Here is a 25061-nt window from a genome sequence, read left to right as displayed (position 1 = left end):
GGCACCGCTTGCAACGCTGCTGCGGGCACCTCGCAGCAACGCGGACCGCCGCTGTACTTGTAGCTCAGCTGTAAACTTACCCCAGCCAAAATTATTGCAGCCGACTTGACGATTACAAAATAATAAAGTAATTACGGCCTCATTCAGACTTCAGCTGCCGAGCTGCCAAGCTGTTGAGGTGTCGGAGGATGTGTCACCACTGACCCTGCAGCCAACTACCCAACTTAGATTTCACCTATCAAAAGACGTGAGAACTTTTATTGAAATTTCTCAGGGTCCCCCAAGCTACTGTGCCAGGGCGCTCACTGTGGAGATTCGGTTGGTTTTTTCAGGAGACCCCAGATTGAAGGAGGTTTTAGGCAGGGCCTTATTTCTTTCTTTCTCAAAGTTTTATGTTGCACGAACTTGACCTGAAATCAGGTATTGGAGCACGTTACACGAGCACCAGTTGCGTTACATGAGGACACATTCATTTTTGTTAGGCACGGGGCGATTAAGTGATTTGCCCAGAACCACAGGATGTTGAGTGTCGTTGCCAAGACTCGAACCCGATTTCCCAGATTTGAAGTCCACCGCCCTAACCGTTAGGCTACATCCTCTTCTCTCTTTGATGCTATTCAGCCAGTGTTCCAAACACACTGGGACTTTTCGCCCCGCCCATGCTTTCTTTGCAGATGTTTATATGGCTCAAACCCGACAAGTTACATTACAAGGACACATTCATGTTTTTGCTGGGCGCATGGAGATGAACTGATTTGCCCAGAATCACAGGATTTTGAGCTGGCAGCGATGAGACTCGAACCTTGTTCCCAATGCCAAAGTCAGTAGCCATGGATCCTTTTAGAATGACCAGCACCACCATGTACTGCATTATGGATGCAAACCAGAGCAGGTTTGATTTCCATTCTTATGTAATGCAGCAGCTGACGCCCCACAGCCCTCCCGAGGCTTCTGTGACGGTGGAGCTGCTGCAGATTCAGCACTGAACACACAGAGGTACCCAACCTCTGAAGGAGGGGGGCAGAGTCTACCCCCACACACACTTCTAAGCAGACACGTCATGACCCCCTGTTGTAAAGAAGGTCAACATAAACAGCAGGAGTAGATGCAACACCCCCACTTATGCTGACGTCATCCCACCTGAGTGTGTCCTCGGCAGCTCTGCAGCGCCTGCCCGCCTTTGAACAGTCTTCGAAGCGCTCTGCCGCCGGGGAGCGTAGCCATTCCCCTGCGCATGCGCAGCTAGGAGTTCACGAAGAACAATGACTGAGCATGCGCAGCTTGGAGTTCACAATGAAATATGACTGAGCATGCGCAGATCCGATTTCACGGCTGAATAATGACTGAGCATGCGCAGCTTGGAGTTCACGGTGAAATATGACTGAGCATGCGCAGCTCGGAGTTCACGATGAAATATGACTGAGCATGCGCAGATCTGAGTTCATGATTGAACAATGACCGAGCATGCGCAGCTCGGGGAAAAAGACCCGTATCCCTGAGCATATGTAGGAAACCAGGGCATCTTTGTATCTGAGCGTGGGAAGGTCAACGTCACTATCTTGTACCTGTGTTTCGCTATCACAGCATTCACAGTTTACAGAGCCTAACAATACAGCATGCGCAATCAAATGTCACGCTCTTGTATCTGTGTTTCAGTATTTACGCATGCGCAGTCGAATATCCACGTCTTGTACCAAGCCATGAGGGTCTCACTATGTGAGCATGCGCAGTTGCTGTCCGAGGCGGTGCTAAAGGCGGGTGTACGGGCGGTGTTCTGGCTGTGCGCAAGCGCAGTGGTAGGGGTGTACCCTGCTTCCTGGTCAGCTTCCGCCTGACCTTAGGGCGCTGCTACAGACAGTGAGGACCAGGATTACTGTCCAGGGGTGAGTGCAGCGTCATCACTGTGTGTGTTTATGGGATTTCACGAGCACCAGAGAGAGCTGAACCAGACCCAGGCTGAGGGGGGTCACTGGACACGGGGGGGGCAGAGGTGAAGGATTCTATGGGCCCTCAGGATGAGGAGGGGCAGGAGGTGAACAGGAGGGAGGTACAGAGGTAAAGCTGTGTGTGACCTCAGGGGGGCAGAAGGTGATCTGGGAGCAGGAGGGGGCGGTGCAGAGGTAAAGCTGTGTGTGACCTCAGGGCTCTGGGGGAGGGGGGATGGCTCCGTTGAGTGTTGGGGTCATCCGAAGACCCAGGTCTTGAGGTCCTTCATGAACAGAAGCAGTATAGGGATTCGCCGGAGGTGATGGGGGAAGGTGTTCCAGGTCTTGGCTGCGAGGTATGAGAAGGACTTTCCTCCTGTTCTGGCCTTGTAGATGCATGGGACGGTGGCCAGAGAGAGGTCAGCTGGTCAGAGGTGTCTCTTGGGTGCGTGGAAGGTGAGGCGTTTGGTTAGGTATGATAGTCCGATGTTGTGGAGGGCCTTGTATGGGTCAATGAAGAGCTTGAAAGTTATTCTTTATTGGATGGGGAGCCAGTGGCGATCTCAGAGGTGTTGGGTGATGTGGTTGCGACGGAGGTTTGTCTAGGATCCGTCGGACTGTGGCGTTTTGGGTGGTCTGGAGTTTACATAGTAGTTTCTTGTTGATTCTAGCATAGAGAACATTGCCATAGTCCAGTCTGTGACTGATGAGGGCATGCATGACAGTTTTTCTGGATTCGGATTGGATCCATATGAAAAATTTTAGGAGTATGCGGAAGGTGTTGAAGCAGGTCAAGGATACAGCGTTAATCTGGCTTTTAATTGTGAGCTATGAGTCTCGTATTATGCCAAGGTTTCGTGCATAGTCCATCAGAGTGAGAGGGTTTCCAAGGGTGAGGGGCCACCAGCTGTCGTCCCATGCGGATGGGGTGGAGCCAAGGATGAGGACTTCTGTTTTCTCGGAGTTGAGTTTCAAGCAGCTCATCTTCATCCAGGTGGCGATGGCTTTCATCCCTTCTTGGAAGTTAGGCTTGATGATGTTGGGTTCTTTGGTGAGGGAGAGGATGAGCTGGGTGTCATCAGCGTAGGAGACAATGTAGAGTCCGTGTTTTCTGGCGATGGTTGCGAGGGGGCATGTAGATGTTGAAGAGGGTGGGGCTGAGGGAGGATCCCAGGGGTACTCCACATCTGGTCTCCGGTGTTTCCAAGAGGTAAGGCGGTAGGCTGATATGGGAAATGGGAGGGAGGGGGGGTGCAGAGGTAAATCCGTGTATGGGGTCTTTGGGATGAGGAGGGGCAGGGGGAACAGGGAGTAGGCAGGGTTGATGTAGAAGTAAAGCTGTGTATGAGGTCCTCAGGGTAAAGAGGACCATAGGGTGTTCAGGTAACAGGCGTGGCTGTGGAGAGGTAAAGCTGTGTATGGAGTCCCCTGGGTCGGGAATGACAGAGGGTTATCGTGGGAGCAGGCGGAGGTGGCGCAGAAGTAAAGCTGTGTATGCGGTCCTTAGGGTGGGGAGTGGTAGGGGCTGATCTGGGGATTAGGCGGGTGGTGCAGAGGTTAAGCTGTGTATGGGGTCCTCAGGGGAGGGAAGGAGCAAAGGTAAAACTGTGTATGGGGTCTTCGGGATGAGGAGGGGCAGGGGTGAACAAGGAGTAAGAGGGGCTGGTGCAGAAGTAAAGCTGTGTATCAGGTCCGCAGAAGTGGGGAGGAGCAGGGAGTGATCTGGTAAGCACGCAGGGTGGTGCAGAGGTAAATCGTGTATGGAGTCCTCAGAGGGAGTGATCTGGGAAGCTAAGCTGTGTATGGGTCCTCAGGTTGGAGAGGAGCAGGGGGTGTGGAGGAAACAGGCTGGGTGGTGCAGAGGTGAAGCTGTGTATGAGTCCCCTAGGGTGGGAAGGAGCAGCGGGAGATCAGTGGAGCAGGCAGGATGTTGCAGAGGTAAACCTGTGTAGGATCATCAGGAGTGGGGAAGGGCAGGGGGTGATCGGGAGCAGGCTGGGGTGGCAAAAAGGTAAAGTAGTCTCTGGGCTCCTCTGAAGAGACTGGGGAGCAGGCGCAGCTATAAAAGTTGTGTCTGTTGGTGGCTGGGAGTGAGTAGCTGCAGTTCAGGAGGGTCCTGCACAATGCAGCATGAGGAGCGTGTTTAAATGCAGACAGTTAGAAATCCAGCCACCTGCCATTAACCAGCCCTGAATGTGTGAATAAATACTGCGCTGTGTACCTTTTAGGAGCATTTTCTCTGTGTGTTTATTGCTTTTATTAAGCCTGTTGAAAAAGTTCTGATGTACTGTTATATCAGTGAACAGAGGAACAGGAAGCATATAAGTTGCTTAGAATCCCACAGTTTATATAACCAATGCGCTTCAGCACCTCGTCAGGGGCGCTAGTTATACAATTCTACTTCAGGACTGGAGGCTCAGATTATTGCTTCTTTTTTTACTGGAAAAAACATAGCAGCCAATGAAAAACATTTTAACATTACACACAAAACGATATTTCTCATTATATTTTGCATACAGCCACCAATGATGGTCTAGGAGACCATATGAGAGTCATCATCAACATCATAAAAGCGTCTTTCTTTGCTACTCGCAGCTGAGATAAGTGGCACTTCTTTTCTGATAATGATTGATGTGTATGTGGTATACTTTTTATTGTACTTTGCATAATTGTCCCTGGCAAGCGCTTTCCCCGCGCCCTAGCTTGCGGGTGAACGAGCTGCCTGCCCTTTTCTTGTCTCCCCTTCGGGAGGTTTTCCTTTGTGCACCCGCTTCACGTTGCGGCCTCTGTCGCACTGGTGTCTCATGACCTCCTGCTTTAAGGAGAGGTCTAAAATTGCCTTTTTTGTTTTGCTTTTTCTATCACTATTCAGAGTGTCTTTTATTATAGTGGTCTCCCGTGTAACATGCATCGGTGCCTTTCCGGATATCAGACCCGATATTAAAACAGATCCCTGAGTAGACGAACGTGCATAGCCCAAATGGGCTGGTTTTGGATGTTTTTGGGCTATGCACGATCCTTCTAAAAGTAGCCATAGCGGTTTTCGGCGCTCGGCTTACCACTGCATAACTGAATGCAGTGTGATCCTGGTGCCGGCTTGGTTGCATTGATGAGGCTGTCCTGTGGAGCGAGTGCCCTCTCCATTAAATCCTTGGGTCGTAACGTTCTGGACTTCTGGGGCTGCTATAATTTGTGACTACAGCTGGTGCTGAGGAGCTAAGTGCTGGAATAATTGTTGATCCGTGTGCATGTTGGATGGCTCGTTGGTTGGATAGACTTGGCATTTACCCTTCATTTATTAATAAATATAATTAATAATGGAAGATTGGGTTCCCTTTGTGGAGGAGGAGTAAGAGTGATATTATGAGGAACAACAGGGACCCCTTTTGGAAGATAATTGAGTTGACACTGTGGATGCTTCTGTACAGCAGTCGGTCAACAGGGCTATTGAGACTGCTGTCCCCATCACAGTGAATCAGGCTCTGGATGCTGCCCTTAAACCTACCACTCTGTAATTAGACCGTTTTGTGAAACAACATGTCTTTCAAAATCCACCAGCACCAGATCCCCAAGCATGTTCTTCAGAGGTGCCCAGTAAAGCTAAAGCCAAGTCTTCAGAGTGGCTTCACGGAGGCGTTATGATGAATCTACTTCAGGGTCATATGGGTAACAATGGTTATTCAGTCCCCTCGTCTTCCGTAGTTGCACAGTCCATCGCAAAGATACGAATCATACTGACACGAACATTACGGATATGGATTCTACCCAATCAGATTATGGTGAACCACCTAAGAAGAAAAAGGCAAAGAAATCTGCGTCAGCTAAGCCCCCTGTTCCCGTTCTGAGTACCTCCAATCCCTTTACTTTCAACCCTCTGTATATAGTCAATCCCCATTCATCTATTGAGCCACTGTTCCTGAAGTGTCAGAGTACCTTCATGAGAATCTGAGAAAGAGTTTTAATAAGGAAGTGTGTAACCCCCTTCAGGTACTGAGACCATAGAAGTAAACTAAGGCATGCTAACATTCTTGAAAAAATTTGCAAAGAATCCGAAGAAGGGTACTGACTGCGCCTGAAGCAGCTGACAGGTAAGTTACTGGACTTGGCTGGGCCTTTGACTAAGATTTTGGAAATGGCCTTCATGGCGAATGTTAGAATTGGGGGTCTCTGGTTGGCGCAAGTATGCACTTGTGACAAGCAGGGACCCTCTCCTCTAAGTCAGGGCGAAGGATGACCCCTTAGAATTACCCTTGCTCACCCTCTAGGTGCGTGGCGTGAGCAACCAAGGCTATTCTTCAGGCGTTATTCAGTTAAGCATTTGTAATCACACACACAGTAAAATATACCAATCCCCCCACAAATGGACACCAGGCTGTGAGTATATCAAAATACGATTCTTTATATAAAAATATATATATATATGCAGTTCAGACTTATTACAAGACCAATAACGTTTTTGTGGGGCCACAGGTTGTAAATAGGCAAGCTTCTTAGGTTACAGTTCAAATGTATCTTCTGTCTTGTTCAACTCACTTGTAAACAGTTCTCTCAGTTCCAGTTATGCAATAATTGGGGCCTCTTGCCCCGTTCCTGGAAGGTATGGCGCTCCCAAGCGCCTCTTTGGCCTTCGCAGCACTCCTCTGTGCTCCACACAGAAGAAAACCCCGGGCCCTACCAATGCTCATGCATCTCGCGGTATGCTTGGAATGGAGACCAGAGAGGGGCCTGCAAACCCTGGGCCTTTTCCGGAGGTGGGGGCTGAGCTGCGGAGCAGAGCAGCAATCAGGCGATGAGAGGAACCCCGAGCCTTTTCCAGAGGTGGGGGATCTCAGCTGCAGTGAGGAGCAGGGAGGGATGAGAGGAGCCTCTTGGGCCAAGGCACAGGGAAGGCTGATGGGGAAATAAAACGTTGCGGGCCCCTAGCCCGATGTTGTCTTCAGGAATGTTTCTTTCTTTCAGGAATTATCAGTGCAGAGGGGTCCCTTCTCAAAGCGGAGGATCTCCGGGAGGCAAGGCACAGCACAGGAGCCCTCGGTACTGACGGTACAGAGGGGGGCTCCCTTCACAGTGCGGTGCGGCCTCTCCTGGAGGGGGGCAGAGCAAGGCAGGGCAGCCGGGTGCAATCAGATGCACGGGGGCCGTCCAGGCTACAGGCTGCTCGTGTCCCCGGGATTCCGGCGGGAGGGGCTGAAGTCTCACTCAAGGGCTCCGTGAAGCAGGCAGGGGTAGAGGAGCGGCCGGCCTTAGCCCTGGGACAGAGAGCTACTCCGAGTGGAGCGAGGCTCTCAAGGGCAAGAGGGCAGGCTGGCTCCCGAGTACCACGGCCCTAGGAGGGGGCGAGAGGGGGCAGACTTCACCTCCGGCGGGAGGAAATACTCGGCCTCAGGCAGGGGACGAGCCAAAGCACAGGAGAACCCACTGGTCCTGGGGTTCAGTTCAGGGGGCAAGCTCAATCAAGCCCTTGGAGAAAAGTTTAAAGCACAAGTCAGCAAAGTCTTTTAGCAAAGTCTTCTCCTCTCCTTCCTCAGCAAGGCAAGCAGCAGGCCAGTCCTTCCAGCGTCTTCTTCTCCTTCTATTCGGGCAGAGGTTCTTTGTGGTAAAACAGGATTCTGATTTACAAGGAGCAGGGCTCCTACTTTTATACAGAGTTTCTTTTGTTCTCCCAGGCCACGGGGGCCTTTGCATAACTGCTCTCAGCCTCTGAGCACTTGTTGGGGGTACTTCTGGCTTCTGCTTTCAGTGTGAGGGCAGGCACATCAGACGCTCCACAGGGGGGCAGAGCTAGCATTGTGGGGACAGGGGCAGCCAGGAGTACCTTGTTGACAGTGCTTCGCCCTTCCTGGGCCAGGTGCAGGCTGAGTCATCAGTTGCTCCCCAGGGGGGCGGAGCCAGCATTGTGGTGGCAGAGCACAGCCTGATGAAGAGTCCAGGGAAACTCCTACCTCCCACTAAGGTGTAATCCTTCCATTCACCACCTGTCATCCCCCAGCCCTGTCACTCACACAACCCAGACAGTCAAATACACATCCAAGCAGAGGCGGGCTGAAATGGTTAGGCAAGCAAATGCTAACTTTCTAAAAGTAGCATTTGCAAACACAGGATATTAAAATAAACTTTACTAATAGAAGTATTTTATTATTCTGAGTTCAGGCATACTAAACATTAATTTCTACCATGTTCCCTGAGCCTGCTGGGATTATAGAGTGTAATAATTCCAGCAGCCATCTGGCCTAAAGGGAACAGGTAGCCTTACAATAGTGAAAAACGAATTTGGCAGTAATTCACTATTAGGACATGCCACACACACCAGAGCATGTCCTACCTTACACTTACAATGCACCCTGCCCTCAGGCCTACCATAGGGGTGACTAATATGAAGTTAAGGGAAGGTTTAGAGGCTGGGAAGTGTGTGCACTTGCCCAGCCAGCATGACAGTACCAGACTGCACGCAGGTTCTGCAATGGCAGACCCAAGACACATTTTAAAAGGCTGCTTCTGTGGGTGGCGCAACCAGCGCTGCAGGCCCACTAGCAGTATTGGTATTTACAAGCCCTAGCACTCCTGGTGCACTTTACTGGGGACTGACAGTAAATCCAATGAACCAATCATGGACATCAATCACATATACACTTTGCATTGGGAGAGCATATGCACTTTAGCACTGGTCAGCAGTGGTAAAGTGCCCAGAGTCATTAAACCAACAAAAACAGGTCAGAGAGAATATTGGAGGAAGGCAAAAAGTTCAGGGATGACCCTGCCAAGAGGGCCAAGTCCAACAGCGAAGGAAACAGCTACTTCTGTGAATCCTGATATATTAGCTGACTAGACCAAACAAGCGATATGTTTATTGGGGAACGCAAATTGCGCCGTGTTAACTGAATGGTGTAAATCGTTCTTTGTTTGAATGGACTCTAACCTTACTGAGCTTGCTTTGGCCGAAGTGGGTCCCTTGGCTGAAGGCAATCTCTTTTGAGATAAATTTGTCAAAGACGTGTCTAAATATGTGGGTACTTTTACATCACTGGATAAAGCCAAATCCAATGTCAAAAGGAACTTCCAGGTTGGCCTCCTTAACCGGGCTGGACGAGGCAGGGGCCACTCACTAGGCCATTACTATCATCCAGGTCACCCAGAGGTGGATATGGTCACAGTAGAGGTGATTGGGACGGATCACTGAAATAATATCGAGTGACAAAATTTCGACCTTCAAGAATATCGTTGACAAAATATAGACTGTCAAAATATTGACTTTCTATATACAAACAGGTAAGTACAAAAATATCGAGTTTAAAATATCGTTTACAAAAATATCGTTGTAAATAATATCGACTTTAATAAAAACAATGTTTAATTACATTAATATAAAAAATTATTACTAAAATATACTTAACAATACTTAAAATAACTTTTAATAATTAAATAATTAATGAAAGTAAAAAAGTAATATTTTTTTATTCATATTTCTTAAAACATATATATATATAGTAACAAAATTTAATTAAATAATAGCCAATATTATTAACGTACAAATACAAAAGAGTAAAAATTACTATTCCCACTCCAGTGGGTGCAACAGTAGGGAAAGCGTTGGATAGCGTAGGGGTTAAAATTACTATTCCCACTCCAAAGAGTGCAACAGTGGATATATGACGTTACAACGCAACTTTTACAACACACTACCATTACAACGAATTTTTACAACGCAAAAACTATTACAACGCATGTTTTTACAACGCATGTTTTTACAACGCAGATACCTTTACAACGCATACCATTACAACGTAAGTATTGGTAAGTATATAATAATTTTTTTAAATTTAAATTATTTAAAATTAATTTAATATATTTTAATTTAATTTCATTAAATTAATTTAATGTAAATTTAATTTTACTTTATTTTTACACTGTACCCCTGTACCCCAAAAACCCAAAACTGACCCTGAACCCTAAAAAAAACCCTTTACCCAAAAACCCAAAACTTACCCTGAACCCTAAAAATACCGCTTTACCCAAAAACTAAAAACTGACCCTGAACCCTAAAAATACCCCTTTACCCAAAAACTAAAAACTGACCCTGAACCCTAAAAATACCACTTTACCCAAAAACTAAAAACTGACCCTGAACCCTAAAAATACCCCTTTACCCAAAAACAAAAAACTGACCCTGAACCCTAAAAATACCCCTTTACCCAAAAACTAAAAACTGACCCTGAACCCTAAAAATACCCCTTTACCCAAAAACCAGAAACTGACCCTGAACCCTAAAAATACCCCTTTACCCAAAAACTAAAAACTGACCCTGAACCCTAAAAATACCCCTTTACCAAAAATTACAAAAATTTACATTAAAAAAATTATTATATACTTACCAATACTTACGTTGTAATGGCATGAGTTGTAAATGTATCTGCGCTGTAAAAATAAATAAATAAATTACAAAATATTATCAATATAAATTTATTTAAAAATGATTAACTATTTAATATAACATAATATTTAATATATTAAAATTACTAATTAACTATAAATATTTCAATTAGTTACCTATTAATACTAATTTATAACTAATTACCAATTATTTATTTGATAATTAAAATTTAATTTACAATTATTTTATATTAAATACAATTAAATAAATGTTATATATTTCATTAATTATTATTAAATTACTTCCCACTCTATTCCCCTATAAACCCACAACCCGCTACAGGAAAGAAATAATTTAATTTAACATAATTAGCAATTAATCAATTAAATTAAATTAATTAACAATTAAATTTTAATTAATTAACAAATATTTTTTAATTAACAATTAATTAAATATTACTACCAATTATTAAATTTACGTATTTAATTAATTATAATTAAATTACTTCCCACCCTATTCCCCTATAAACCCACAACCCGCTACAGGAAATAAATTATTTAAATTTACATAATTAGCAATTAATCAATAAAATTACATTAATTACCAATTAAATTTTAAATAATTAACAAATATTTTTTAATTACCAATTAATTAAATATTACTACCAATAAATAAATTTACATATTTATTTAATTATAATTAAATTACTTCCCACCCTATTCCCCTATAAACCCACAACCCGCTACAGAATAAAATTACACAATAATTAAAAAAAATCATTAATTAAAAATAATTATAACATAAAATGACACTTTTCACACATATTATAACATGAAAAAACATTATAAATAATTAAATATTATTTAAAAAACGATATTTTTACTATCTAGATTATATACTTGGATATTTTCACTTTCTATATTATTTACAGTCGATATTACTTCACTTACCTTAAAAACGATATTTTGTCTGTCTATATTCTGTCCTGTCGATATTTTGTCCAAACGATATTTCAAACTCGATATTCTGTCCAAACGATATTTTGGAGTCGATATTATGTCTGTGCACCGATTGGGACTGCATCAGGGGTGGCACCTTCTACCCCACCCAGCAAATTTTCTCCAGATGCCACTTCAACTGAGGCAGACATGGAGCTTAATTTCAGTCCCAGAGTTCAGTAGGCAAGAATTCTCGATACCTCAGATATGCCTTTGGGGGTGAGTCGGGTTAAGTTTTTCTTCCACATATGGAGGACTCTGCCTCAAGATGCATGAGTTTTGCAGACAGTTCTGGAATTTAATCTGAAGTTTTATCAGACTCCTCAACAAGAGTTTCCTCCTTGGCAGTTACTTTTTCCCAACAAGAGTGCTCTTTCATAGATGCCGAAATAGAGGATCTGCTGCAGAAACATGCAGTGACGAATTCCAACGACAGCACCTGCAGTTTCTGTGGCAACGTTTCTTGGTTCAGAAATGGAGCAGTGGTCTGAGATTGGTGTTAAATTTGAGAGATTTCAATCATTTCATAGTGTACAAATATTTCAAGATGGAGGGCATCGATCTGTTAACAGAACTGCTACGGAAAGGGATTGGATGTTCAGTCTGGACCTCAAGGATGCATATCTGACCATTCCCATCTTTCCTTCTCACCTGCAATTTCTTCAATTCCGGTGGAAGAACAGGTGGTTGGAATATTTGGTCCTTCCGGTTGGACTTTCTTCGGCCCTATGGTGTTTAACCAGGTGATGAAGCTGGTGATAGCCAATCTTAGGGAACAGAGAATACGCGTGATAGTGTACTTGGACAATATTCTCATCATGGCCCAATCACAGTTCTTGGCCAGTCTTCATTTACAGATGACAACATTTCTCTTGTAAGATTTGGGTTTCATCATCAATGGAACCAAGTCGATTCTCTTACCGTCCCAGACAATAGACTTTCTTGCGCGTTCGATTCACAGTCGGCACAGCTGAAGCTTTCCAAAACGAAATCTGAAGAAGGAACCGACTTCGGTTCGCTCTCAACAGGTGGTTTCTATATGAGTGATTGCCCATTTGACGGGCCTGTTGGCTTCTTCAATCCAAGCCATTTTTCAGGTCCACTTCATTACCCGTCTCTCAAGCGGTGGTTAAAACTCCAACATCTCCAGAAGAGTCTTTAATATACAGATCAGATTCCTTTGACAGAGGAAGTATGGAAAGAAATTCGCTGGTGGTTGGGTCATGTGGATGTTTAGAATGGCAGGGCCATCTTCGGGTCCCAACCGCAAGTACCTACCGTTGGGGCTGGGGTGCATGTTGGGGAGAGATGGCCATCGGCGCCAGGTGTTCTCTCCAGGAATTGTCTTTTCACTTCAACTGTATAGAGTTGTTGGCGGGGTCCTTTGTGATACAGAACCTCTCCCCAAGCAGGTGTCTTGTTGCATCCCTCTCAGGATGGACAAATTATCTGCAGTGAGATACATTGTTGGTTGGGGATACAAGGCCGTCCCTGTTGGAGATAGCTAAAGACTCCGCTGTCGCGGACTGGAATTCCAGTAACCTGACAGACTACAGCAACTGGCAGCTCCAGCCGTGTCTGTACCAATGGATACAGGTGATTTGGGGACCTTGTGCGACAGATCTGTTCGCCTCCAGGTTGAAATACCAGTTACAGTTGTTCCTCAGTTAGAGGCCGTATCCGCTAGCGAGAGCGACGGATGTCTTTTCACAGGACTGGTCAACAAATATGAACTATGCATTTCCCCCGTTTATTCTCATTCCCAGGGTGGCAACCCAAATCAATCGTCAATCGACACAGATAGTGTTTGTAACTGCTCTTAGGAAATCCCAGCCTTGGTTTCTGATCCTATTGGAAATGGCGGGCGATTATCCCTGGTTCCTGCCTTTGTCTCATCCGATGATACTATTGTTCTCGGGAGGAAAGGGAACAAAATACACATTCATTTCAGCAACAAAGCACAGAGTTAATTCTCTTGATCAAGGGGGAAGAATATAAATCACTGATCAGATGTGACCCAAAACTTCCCGTGGCACAAGAGCACGCTGTGAAATTTATACTGTTTCAGTTCAAAGGTAAATACGTCCAATGCTTAATCATTATTGATGGAAACTTTCAGCAGTCTTACCCCACTACGAGAAATCACTGAATGGGGTGGACTGAGCTTGGTTCTTCTACCTGGGGACCTCTGGGAGGGTGAAGGGGCTTTCCTTTAGGCACTTGGGACTTTTGTGGTCATTATGTGTGTTTAAGGGTGAATTTATGCAAACTGCACTGCATCGTACTGCACTATGAGAAACCTGTCACACTGCACTGCATCATACTCCACTATGAGAAATCTGTGCACACTGCCCTGCATCTTACTGCACTATAAGAAACCTGTCACACTGCACTGCATCTTACTGCACTATGAGAAACCTGTCACACTGCACTGCATCTTACTGCACTATGAGAAACCTGTCACACTGCACTGCATCATACTCCACTATGAGAAATCTGTGCACACTGCCCTGCATCTTACTGCACTATAAGAAACCTGTCACACTGCACTGCATCTTACTGCACTATGAGAAACCTGTCACACTGCACTGCATCTTACTGCACTATGAGAAACCTGTCACACTGCACTGCATCATACTCCACTATGAGAAATCTGTGCACACTGCCCTGCATCTTACTGCACTAGGGAGAGGTGTGGCGCCGCGGCCAGGACGACTGACGCTGGAATCTGGGGATCACTGTTCGATCCCCAGCTCCGGCGGCAGGTTAGCCCAGCACCATGCGACTCTGGGCACTAGCTTGCTTAATCTTTCCGACGGCCCCCAGCGCCTAGAGACCCTAACGGGTGATTGTGCGCTATACAAATGTGGTTTATTATATTATTATTATTACTATAAGAAACCTGTCACACTGCACTGCATCTTACTGCACTATGAGAAACCTGTCACACTGCCCTGCATCTTACTGCACTATGAGAAACCTGTCACACTGCCCTGCATCTTACTGCACTATGAGAAACCTGTCACACTGTACTACTTTTTACTGCACTATGAGAAATCTGTGCACACTGCCCTGTATCGTACTGCACTGTGTGGAATCAGTGCATGCTGCATGGCTATTTGCACTATGAGTGATCTGTGCACACTGCCCTGCATCGTACTGCACTATGAGAAACCTGTCACACTGCACTGCATCTTACTGCACTATGAGAAACCTGTCACACTGCACTGCATCATACTCCACTATGAGAAATCTGTGCACACTGCCCTGCATCTTACTGCACTATAAGAAACCTGTCACACTGCACTGCATCTTACTGCACTATGAGAAACCTGTCACACTGTACTACTTTTTACTGCACTATGAGAAATCTGTGCACACTGCCCTGTATCGTACTGCACTGTGTGGAATCAGTGCATGCTGCACGGCTATTTGCACTATGCACGATCTGTGCATGCTGCCATGCATTGTACTGCACTATGAGTAGTCTGTGCCCCTTGCACTGTGAGAAATCAGTGCTTTTTACTGCACTTTGAAGATGCCTGTGAAAACGGCACTGCTTTTTGCTACTTTGTGAGAAATTTGTGCTCAGCTTACTAATAATCTCTGAGAACCGAGAAAATCTGTATATTGCATTGCTTTCCCTGCTCTATGAGGGCTGTTGACAGGAAAGCTGATATGCACACACTGCACTGCTTTTTATTACACTGTGAGGGGGGCTTAATATAAAAGAGGAAATCTGTGCAGACTCCTCTGCCTTTGACTATTCTGTACAGGGTGTTTAGAGCACATCTGTGGTCTGCAAATCGAATCACTTTTTACTACAGTCCGAGGGGCGTTTGAAAAAGAGAAAATCTGGGCGCGCTGCACTGCTCTTTACTCTTCAGTGTGATAAATCTGTCCATACTGCACTTCCTTTACTACACTTAGGGGCACAAAGCGCAGCTCAGCAAGTCACCTATCTGCGCTGCGTGATAGTGAAAGGGCAGGAATGTGCTGTATCTATCTGCGTGAGTGGATTTGTGAGTGGCTCTTTGGATGAGTCACTGGTTGTGTGAGTACTGGTAAGGGTCTGTGAATGGGTCTATGAGAGGTTCTATGGGGTAGGAGTGGGTGTATGAGAGGTTCTATGGGGTAGGACTGGGTGTGTGTCTGTCTGTATGTATATGCGAGTGGTTGTAGTGGTGAGTGAGTGGGTGCATGAGTGGTTGTATGGGTGACTTAGTGGGTATGTAAGTGGCTGTGTGAGTGAGTGGATTTGTGAGTGGCTCTTTGGGTGAGTCATTGGTTGTGTGAGTGCTGGTAAGGGTCTGTGAATGGGTATGTGAGGGGTTATGTGGGGTTGGGATTGGGTGTATGAGAGGTTCTATGGGGTAGGAGTGGGTGTGTGTCTGTCTGTAGGTATATGCGGGTGGTTGTAGTGGTGAGTGAGTGGGTGCATGAGTGGTTGTATGGGTGACTTAGTGGGTGTGCAAGAGGCTGTGTGAGTGAGTGGATTTGTGAGTGGCTCTTTGGGTGAGTCATTGGTTGTGTGAGTGCTGGTATGGGTCTGTGACTGGGTATGTGAGGGGTTATGTGGGGTTGAGATTGGGTGTATGAGAGGTTCTATGGGGTAGGAGTGGGTGTGTGTCTGTCTGTATGTATATGCGGGTAGTTGTATTGGTGAGTTAGTGGGTGCATGAGTGGCTGTATGGGTGACTTAGTGGGTATGTCAGTGGCTGTGTGAGTGAGTGGATTTGTGAGTGGCTCTTTGGGTGAGTCATTGGTTGTGTGAGTGCTGGTATGGGTCTGTGAATGGGTATGTGAGGGGTTATGTGGGGTTGGGATTGGGTGTCTGAGAGGTTCTATGGGGTAGGAGAGGGTGTGTGTCTGTCTGTATGTATATGCGAGTGGTTGTATTGGTGAGTGAGTGGGTGCATGAGTGGTTGTATGGGTGACTTAGTGGGTATGTAAGTGGCTGTGTGAGTGAGTGGATTTGTGAGTGGCTCTTTGGATGAGTCATTGGTTGTGTGAGTGCTGGTATGGGTCTGTGACTGGGTATGTGAGGGGTTATGTGGGGTTGGGATTGGGTGTATGAGAGGTTCTATGGGGTAGGAGTGGGTGTGTGTCTGTCTGTAGGTATATGCGGGTGGTTGTAGTGGTGAGTGAGTGGGTGCATGAGTGGTTGTATGGGTGACTTAGTGGGTGTGCAAGTGGCTGTGTGAGTGAGTGGATTTGTGAGTGGCTCTTTGGGTGAGTCATTGGTTGTGTGAGTGCTGGTATGGGTCTGTGACTGGGTATGTGAGGGGTTATGTGGGGTTGGGATTGGGTGTATGAGAGGTTCTATGGGGTAGGAGTGGGTGTGTGTCTGTCTGTATGTATATGCGGGTGGTTGTATTGGTGAGTGAGTGGGTGCATGAGTGGCTGTATGGGTGACTTAGTGGGTATGTCAGTGGCTGTGTGAGTGAGTGGATTTGCGAGTGGCTCTTTGGATGAGTCACTGATTGTGTGAGTGCTGGTAAGGGTCTGCGAATGGGTATGTGAGGGGTTATGTGGGGTTGGGATTGGGTGTCTGAGAGGTTCTATGGGGTAGGAGAGGGTGTGTGTCTGTCTGTATGTATATGTGAGTGGTTGTATTGGTGAGTGAGTGGGTGCATGAGTGGCTGTATGGGTGACTTAGTGGGTATGTAAGTGGCTGTGTGAGTGAGTGGATTTGTGAGTGGCTCTTTGGGTGAGTCATTGGTTGTGTGAGTGCTGGTATGGGTCTGTGACTGGGTATGTGAGGGGTTATGTGGGGTTGGGATTGGGTGTATGAGAGGTTCTATGGGGTAGGAGTGGGTGTGTGTCTGTCTGTAGGTATATGCGGGTGGTTGTAGTGGTGAGTGAGTGGGTGCATGAGTGGTTGTATGGGTGACTTAGTGGGTGTGCAAGTGGCTGTGTGAGTGAGTGGATTTGTGAGTGGCTCTTTGGGTGAGTCATTGGTTGTGTGAGTGCTGGTATGGGTCTGTGACTGGGTATGTGAGGGGTTATGTGGGGTTGGGATTGGGTGTATGAGAGGTTCTATGGGGTAGGAGTGGGTGTGTGTCTGTCTGTATGTATATGCGGGTGGTTGTATTGGTGAGTGAGTGGGTGCATGAGTGGTTGTATGGGTGACTTAGTGGGTGTGCAAGTGGCTGTGTGAGTGAGTGGATTTGTGAGTGGCTCTTTGGGTGAGTCATTGGTTGTGTGAGTGCTGGTATGGGTCTGTGACTGGGTATGTGAGGGGTTATGTGGGGTTGGGATTGGGTGTCTGAGAGGTTCTATGGGGTAGGAGAGGGTGTGTGTCTGTCTGTATGTATATGCGAGTGGTTGTATTGGTGAGTGAGTGGGTGCATGAGTGGTTGTATGGGTGACTTAGTGGGTATGTAAGTGGCTGTGTGAGTGAGTGGATTTGTGAGTGGCTCTTTGGATGAGTCATTGGTTGTGTGAGTGCTGGTATGGGTCTGTGTATGGGTATGTGAGGGGTTATGTGGGGTTGGGATTGGGTGTCTGAGAGGTTCTATGGGGTAGGAGAGGGTGTGTGAGGGGTTCTGTGGATGTTGTCATTAGCGATGGAACTGACCATGTCATGAGTGATGCAATATGGGAGGTCATAAGCAGTGCATTACAGGGGCATAAGTTATAGTTAGCTCAGGTAACTGTTCCAGCTGAATTTCTATGTTTTGCACCAGTGAAATCTGACCTAATTCTAATGTCCCTGTAACCTGTAGTTTTTTCAGTGAATATATATGTATATTCCACATGTATTCCGCTTTGCCTGTTACTCCTGAGAAAACAGCCACACCAAAACAGTAGTATTTTATCACTGTTTTTTATTTGGCAAATGAAAGTGGCGCATTTCGATCTGACAAACTTTTTCACATAACTCGTTTTTCTCTATGTTCATTGCATTTATACAACGTGCAATAACACGTTCAAGTAGACATAAACAAAATACTTCACATTCTGTAATTCCTCCTCGACTCTTTGTCAACAAAAACTTTATCAATGACGGACAAAAGTTGTTATTTAGTAAACTAAGTTTTACCAATAATATTGACTTTAGCCACCATATATTAGGTATAGTACTGTTTCTATGACCGTTCAGCTATGTTTGGCTTATTTCTGAATTATATTTTTATTTTGATAAATAATTTCTTGTTAGGGTCTAGTGCCCTAACTCAAAACTGACAAACAAATGCTGCTGTGCTTAAGGGTATAGTACCCAAATGAAACTAAATCCTACTTCCACCTCAGTTAATTACAAAAGGTGTTGCCACATGGGGGTCGCCTTCTATAGTCTCCTTAACGCTACCAGCAGATGTGCATGGAAGCTTCCAAATATCTATAAGGGAGAAAAAGAATGATTTAGTATACCAGCGTAACGTAAGTACAACCTTAGTACAGCCTTCTTTGTGTTGCATCTTGGAAAACCATTATAAGAGGAGAAAATATTATCGATGATGAATGTGATATGTCTACAGAAAGAACTATATACATTTGTGACCATTAGAAATATCATCAAAAGAAAAGAAAAATGAGTTACACATAGGAGCTTCTAATTTACAAATGTGTGTAAAGCTCTTCGTCCTGGTTCATACCATGTGGAGCAAGACTTCCTGCTTCTAATATGTACCTAGATTTCATTCTGCGTAATGCCAAATGTGGTTTATTATATTATTATTATTACTATAAGAAACCTGTCACACTGCACTGCATCTTACTGCACTATGAGAAACCTGTCACACTGCCCTGCATCTTACTGCACTATGAGAAACCTGTCACACTGCCCTGCATCTTACTGCACTATGAGAAACCTGTCACACTGTACTACTTTTTACTGCACTATGAGAAATCTGTGCACACTGCCCTGTATCGTACTGCACTGTGTGGAATCAGTGCATGCTGCATGGCTATTTGCACTATGAGTGATCTGTGCACACTGCCCTGCATCGTACTGCACTATGAGAAACCTGTCACACTGCACTGCATCTTACTGCACTATGAGAAACCTGTCACACTGCACTGCATCATACTCCACTATGAGAAATCTGTGCACACTGCCCTGCATCTTACTGCACTATAAGAAACCTGTCACACTGCACTGCATCTTACTGCACTATGAGAAACCTGTCACACTGTACTACTTTTTACTGCACTATGAGAAATCTGTGCACACTGCCCTGTATCGTACTGCACTGTGTGGAATCAGTGCATGCTGCACGGCTATTTGCACTATGCACGATCTGTGCATGCTGCCATGCATTGTACTGCACTATGAGTAGTCTGTGCCCCCTGCACTGTGAGAAATCAGTGCTTTTTACTGCACTTTGAAGATGCCTGTGAAAACGGCACTGCTTTTTGCTACTTTGTGAGAAATTTGTGCTCAGCTTACTAATAATCTCTGAGAACCGAGAAAATCTGTATATTGCATTGCTTTCCCTGCTCTATGAGGGCTGTTGACAGGAAAGCTGATATGCACACACTGCACTGCTTTTTATTACACTGTGAGGGGGGCTTAATATAAAAGAGGAAATCTGTGCAGACTCCTCTGCCTTTGACTATTCTGTACAGGGTGTTTAGAGCACATCTGTGGTCTGCAAATCGAATCACTTTTTACTACAGTCCGAGGGGCGTTTGAAAAAGAGAAAATCTGGGCGCGCTGCACTGCTCTTTACTCTTCAGTGTGATAAATCTGTCCATACTGCACTTCCTTTACTACACTTAGGGGCACAAAGCGCAGCTCAGCAAGTCACCTATCTGCGCTGCGTGATAGTGAAAGGGCAGGAATGTGCTGTATCTATCTGCGTGAGTGGATTTGTGAGTGGCTCTTTGGATGAGTCACTGGTTGTGTGAGTACTGGTAAGGGTCTGTGAATGGGTCTATGAGAGGTTCTATGGGGTAGGAGTGGGTGTATGAGAGGTTCTATGGGGTAGGACTGGGTGTGTGTCTGTCTGTATGTATATGCGAGTGGTTGTAGTGGTGAGTGAGTGGGTGCATGAGTGGTTGTATGGGTGACTTAGTGGGTGTGCAAGTGGCTGTGTGAGTGAGTGGATTTGTGAGTGGCTCTTTGGGTGAGTCATTGGTTGTGTGAGTGCTGGTAAGGGTCTGTGACTGGGTATGTGAGGGGTTATGTGGGGTTGGGATTGGGTGTATGAGAGGTTCTATGGGGTAGGAGTGGGTGTGTGTCTGTCTGTAGGTATATGCGGGTGGTTGTAGTGGTGAGTGAGTGGGTGCATGAGTGGTTGTATGGGTGACTTAGTGGGTGTGCAAGTGGCTGTGTGAGTGAGTGGATTTGTGAGTGGCTCTTTGGGTGAGTCATTGGTTGTGTGAGTGCTGGTATGGGTCTGTGACTGGGTATGTGAGGGGTTATGTGGGGTTGAGATTGGGTGTATGAGAGGTTCTATGGGGTAGGAGTGGGTGTGTGTCTGTCTGTATGTATATGCGGGTAGTTGTATTGGTGAGTTAGTGGGTGCATGAGTGGCTGCATGGGTGACTTAGTGGGTATGTCAGTGGCTGTGTGAGTGAGTGGATTTGTGAGTGGCTCTTTGGGTGAGTCATTGGTTGTGTGAGTGCTGGTATGGGTCTGTGAATGGGTATGTGAGGGGTTATGTGGGGTTGGGATTGGGTGTCTCAGAGGTTCTATGGGGTAGGAGAGGGTGTGTGTCTGTCTGTATGTATATGCGAGTGGTTGTATTGGTGAGTGAGTGGGTGCATGAGTGGTTGTATGGGTGACTTAGTGGGTATGTAAGTGGCTGTGTGAGTGAGTGGATTTGTGAGTGGCTCTTTGGATGAGTCATTGGTTGTGTGAGTGCTGGTATGGGTCTGTGACTGGGTATGTGAGGGGTTATGTGGGGTTGGGATTGGGTGTATGAGAGGTTCTATGGGGTAGGAGTGGGTGTGTGTCTGTCTGTAGGTATATGCGGGTGGTTGTAGTGGTGAGTGAGTGGGTGCATGAGTGGTTGTATGGGTGACTTAGTGGGTGTGCAAGTGGCTGTGTGAGTGAGTGGATTTGTGAGTGGCTCTTTGGGTGAGTCATTGGTTGTGTGAGTGCTGGTATGGGTCTGTGACTGGGTATGTGAGGGGTTATGTGGGGTTGGGATTGGGTGTATGAGAGGTTCTATGGGGTAGGAGTGGGTGTGTGTCTGTCTGTATGTATATGCGGGTGGTTGTATTGGTGAGTGAGTGGGTGCATGAGTGGCTGTATGGGTGACTTAGTGGGTATGTCAGTGGCTGTGTGAGTGAGTGGATTTGCGAGTGGCTCTTTGGATGAGTCACTGGTTGTGTGAGTGCTGGTAAGGGTCTGCGAATGGGTATGTGAGGGGTTATGTGGGGTTGGGATTGGGTGTCTGAGAGGTTCTATGGGGTAGGAGAGGGTGTGTGTCTGTCTGTATGTATATGTGAGTGGTTGTATTGGTGAGTGAGTGGGTGCATGAGTGGCTGTATGGGTGACTTAGTGGGTATGTAAGTGGCTGTGTGAGTGAGTGGATTTGTGAGTGGCTCTTTGGGTGAGTCATTGGTTGTGTGAGTGCTAGAATGGGTCTGTGACTGGGTATGTGAGGGGTTATGTGGGGTTGGGATTGGGTGTATGAGAGGTTCTATGGGGTAGGAGTGGGTGTGTGTCTGTCTGTAGGTATATGCGGGTGGTTGTAGTGGTGAGTGAGTGGGTGCATGAGTGGTTGTATGGGTGACTTAGTGGGTGTGCAAGTGGCTGTGTGAGTGAGTGGATTTGTGAGTGGCTCTTTGGGTGAGTCATTGGTTGTGTGAGTGCTGGTATGGGTCTGTGACTGGGTATGTGAGGGGTTATGTGGGGTTGGGATTGGGTGTATGAGAGGTTCTATGGGGTAGGAGTGGGTGTGTGTCTGTCTGTATGTATATGCGGGTGGTTGTATTGGTGAGTGAGTGGGTGCATGAGTGGTTGTATGGGTGACTTATTGGGTGTGCAAGTGGCTGTGTGAGTGAGTGGATTTGTGAGTGGCTCTTTGGGTGAGTCATTGGTTGTGTGAGTGCTGGTATGGGTCTGTGACTGGGTATGTGAGGGGTTATGTGGGGTTGGGATTGGGTGTCTGAGAGGTTCTATGGGGTAGGAGAGGGTGTGTGTCTGTCTGTATGTATATGCGAGTGGTTGTATTGGTGAGTGAGTGGGTGCATGAGTGGTTGTATGGGTGACTTAGTGGGTATGTAAGTGGCTGTGTGAGTGAGTGGATTTGTGAGTGGCTCTTTGGATGAGTCACTGGTTGTGTGAGTGCTGGTAAGGGTCTGCGAATGGGTATGTGAGGGGTTATGTGGGGTTGGGATTGGGTGTCTGAGAGGTTCTATGGGGTAGGAGAGGGTGTGTGTCTGTCTGTATGTATATGCGAGTGGTTGTATTGGTGAGTGAGTGGGTGCATGAGTGGTTGTATGGGTGACTTAGTGGGTATGTAAGTGGCTGTGTGAGTGAGTGGATTTGTGAGTGGCTCTTTGGATGAGTCATTGGTTGTGTGAGTGCTGGTATGGGTCTGTGAATGGGTATGTGAGGGGTTATGTGGGGTTGGGATTGGGTGTCTGAGAGGTTCTATGGGGTAGGAGAGGGTGTGTGAGGGGTTCTGTGGATGTTGTCATTAGCGATGGAACTGACCATGTCATGAGTGATGCAATATGGGAGGTCATAAGCAGTGCATTACAGGGGCATAAGTTATAGTTAGCTCAGGTAACAGTTCCAGCTGAATTTCTATGTTTTGCACCAGTGAAATCTGACCTAATTCTAATGTCTCTGTAACCTGTAGTTTTTTCAGTGAATATATATGTATATTCCACATGTATTCCGCTTTGCCTGTTACTCCTGAGAAAACAGCCACACCAAAACAGTAGTATTTTATCACTGTTTTTTATTTGGCAAATGAAAGTGGCGCATTTCGATCTGACAAACTTTTTCACATAACTCGTTTTTCTCTATGTTCATTGCATTTATACAACGTGCAATAACACGTTCAAGTAGACATAAACAAAATACTTCACATTCTGTAATTCCTCCTCGACTCTTTGTCAACAAAAACTTTATCAATGACGGACAAAAGTTGTTATTTAGTAAACTAAGTTTTACCAATAATATTGACTTTAGCCACCATATATTAGGTATAGTACTGTTTCTATGACCGTTCAGCTATGTTTGGCTTATTTCTGAATTATATTTTTATTTTGATAAATAATTTCTTGTTAGGGTCTAGTGCCCTAACTCAAAACTGACAAACAAATGCTGCTGTGCTTAAGGGTATAGTACCCAAATGAAACTAAATCCTACTTCCACCTCAGTTAATTACAAAAGGTGTTGCCACATGGGGGTCGCCTTCTATAGTCTCCTTAACGCTACCAGCAGATGTGCATGGAAGCTTCCAAATATCTATAAGGGAGAAAAAGAATGATTTAGTATACCAGCGTAACGTAAGTACAACCTTAGTACAGCCTTCTTTGTGTTGCATCTTGGAAAACCATTATAAGAGGAGAAAATATTATCGATGATGAATGTGATATGTCTACAGAAAGAACTATATACATTTGTGACCATTAGAAATATCATCAAAAGAAAAGAAAAATGAGTTACACATAGGAGCTTCTAATTTACAAATGTGTGTAAAGCTCTTCGTCCTGGTTCATACCATGTGGAACAAGACTTCCTGCTTCTAATATGTACCTAGATTTAATTCTGCGTAATGCAGTAGTTCTGTTGCCACCCCTAGCGTGTTTCACAACAGTATCAATGCCAAACAATCTGGCTTTGGTCCAGTCTCCATCACGGTGTTCCCTGAAGTGTTGTGCTGTAGCTCATGTCTGCATTTGTGATGGCATGCCAATGTTCGAGTATACGCTTTTGTATGGGAAAGGTAGTCAACCCTATATTTCATCTGTCACATGGGCAGATGATTAAATATACTACATATAGTCTGTTTCGCATGTGATTGGTTTAGTGATACAGTATTTCTTCCTAATCCTGTCTAGGGTAATCTCATAGACGTTAGTGCTGAATTTGCACGCCTTGCAGTGACTACATTTTCTGAAACCTCGACTCTGTTGCAACCAAGTTTGTCTTTTACTTGTGAGATGGCTGTGTACTAACATGTCTTTTATGGAGAGATTTCTCTTAAAAGTGATGTTGGGTGTATTTGCCTCTCTTTGGACTCAAGGTGGTATCATGTGTTAGTATTGCCCATCTACTCTTTAAGATCTTGCTTAAGTTATTTGTCTGACTTGTAAACTTGGTGATAAATCGTATCGGTTCTTTGTTAGGTTCCCTTGATATATGTGGTTTTCCTTGTAAAAGTTCATCTCTCGATTTTTTATCAGCCCTTATGCTAGCTTTTATAAGGGTTTTCATGGGATACTTTCTGGCACTAAAGCGATCTTGCATCTCCTGTTTGGTTCTCCTATAGCCTTCTTTGGTGCTACTGTTTCTTTTGGCTCTGAGAAACTTGCTATAGGGGATACTCCAGCAGTAGCTTGGTGGATGATAGATCCGCAAGGAGGATCGAATTGCCAGCAGTGTTCTTCCTATAGAAATCAGTCTGGAGTGTGCCATTTTTGAGTGAAACTTTCATATATCAAGGAAATCCACTGTTTCCTGGCTGTAATTCGTGGTGAATCTCAGATTGATGTTGTTGTTATTGATGACAGATGAAAAGATTTTAAGGTCTTCCTCACTCCCCTCCCAAACGAGGAAGACATCATCAATATACCGGAGCCACACACTGATTTGACCAATGAATCTATTCTGATCTTGATTCCAGAGGACGTGCTACT

General features: G+C 45.5%; 2 protein-coding genes across 3 annotated transcripts in view; one reads left to right on the top strand and one right to left on the bottom strand.

Annotated features, from left to right (window-relative positions):
- The window catches only part of LOC144806267 (uncharacterized), a 68057-nt gene extending 66808 nt beyond the window's left edge, over nt 1–1249 (bottom strand). For both annotated transcript variants that reach the window (XM_078672658.1, XM_078672659.1), the window contains exon 1: nt 1141–1249. The gene's annotated coding sequence lies outside the window, so the exon portion shown is untranslated. The remainder of the gene's footprint in view (nt 1–1140) is intronic.
- LOC144806272 (uncharacterized) overlaps nt 1–25061 on the top strand; it is a 255137-nt gene that overhangs the window by 190217 nt on the left and 39859 nt on the right.

Source organism: Lissotriton helveticus, assembly GCF_964261635.1.
Source record: "Lissotriton helveticus chromosome 1_1 unlocalized genomic scaffold, aLisHel1.1 SUPER_1_unloc_59, whole genome shotgun sequence".
NCBI lineage: Eukaryota > Metazoa > Chordata > Amphibia > Caudata > Salamandridae > Lissotriton > Lissotriton helveticus.
Note: the sequence above shows the minus strand (reverse complement) of the source record. Positions and strands in the feature narration are given on the sequence as shown.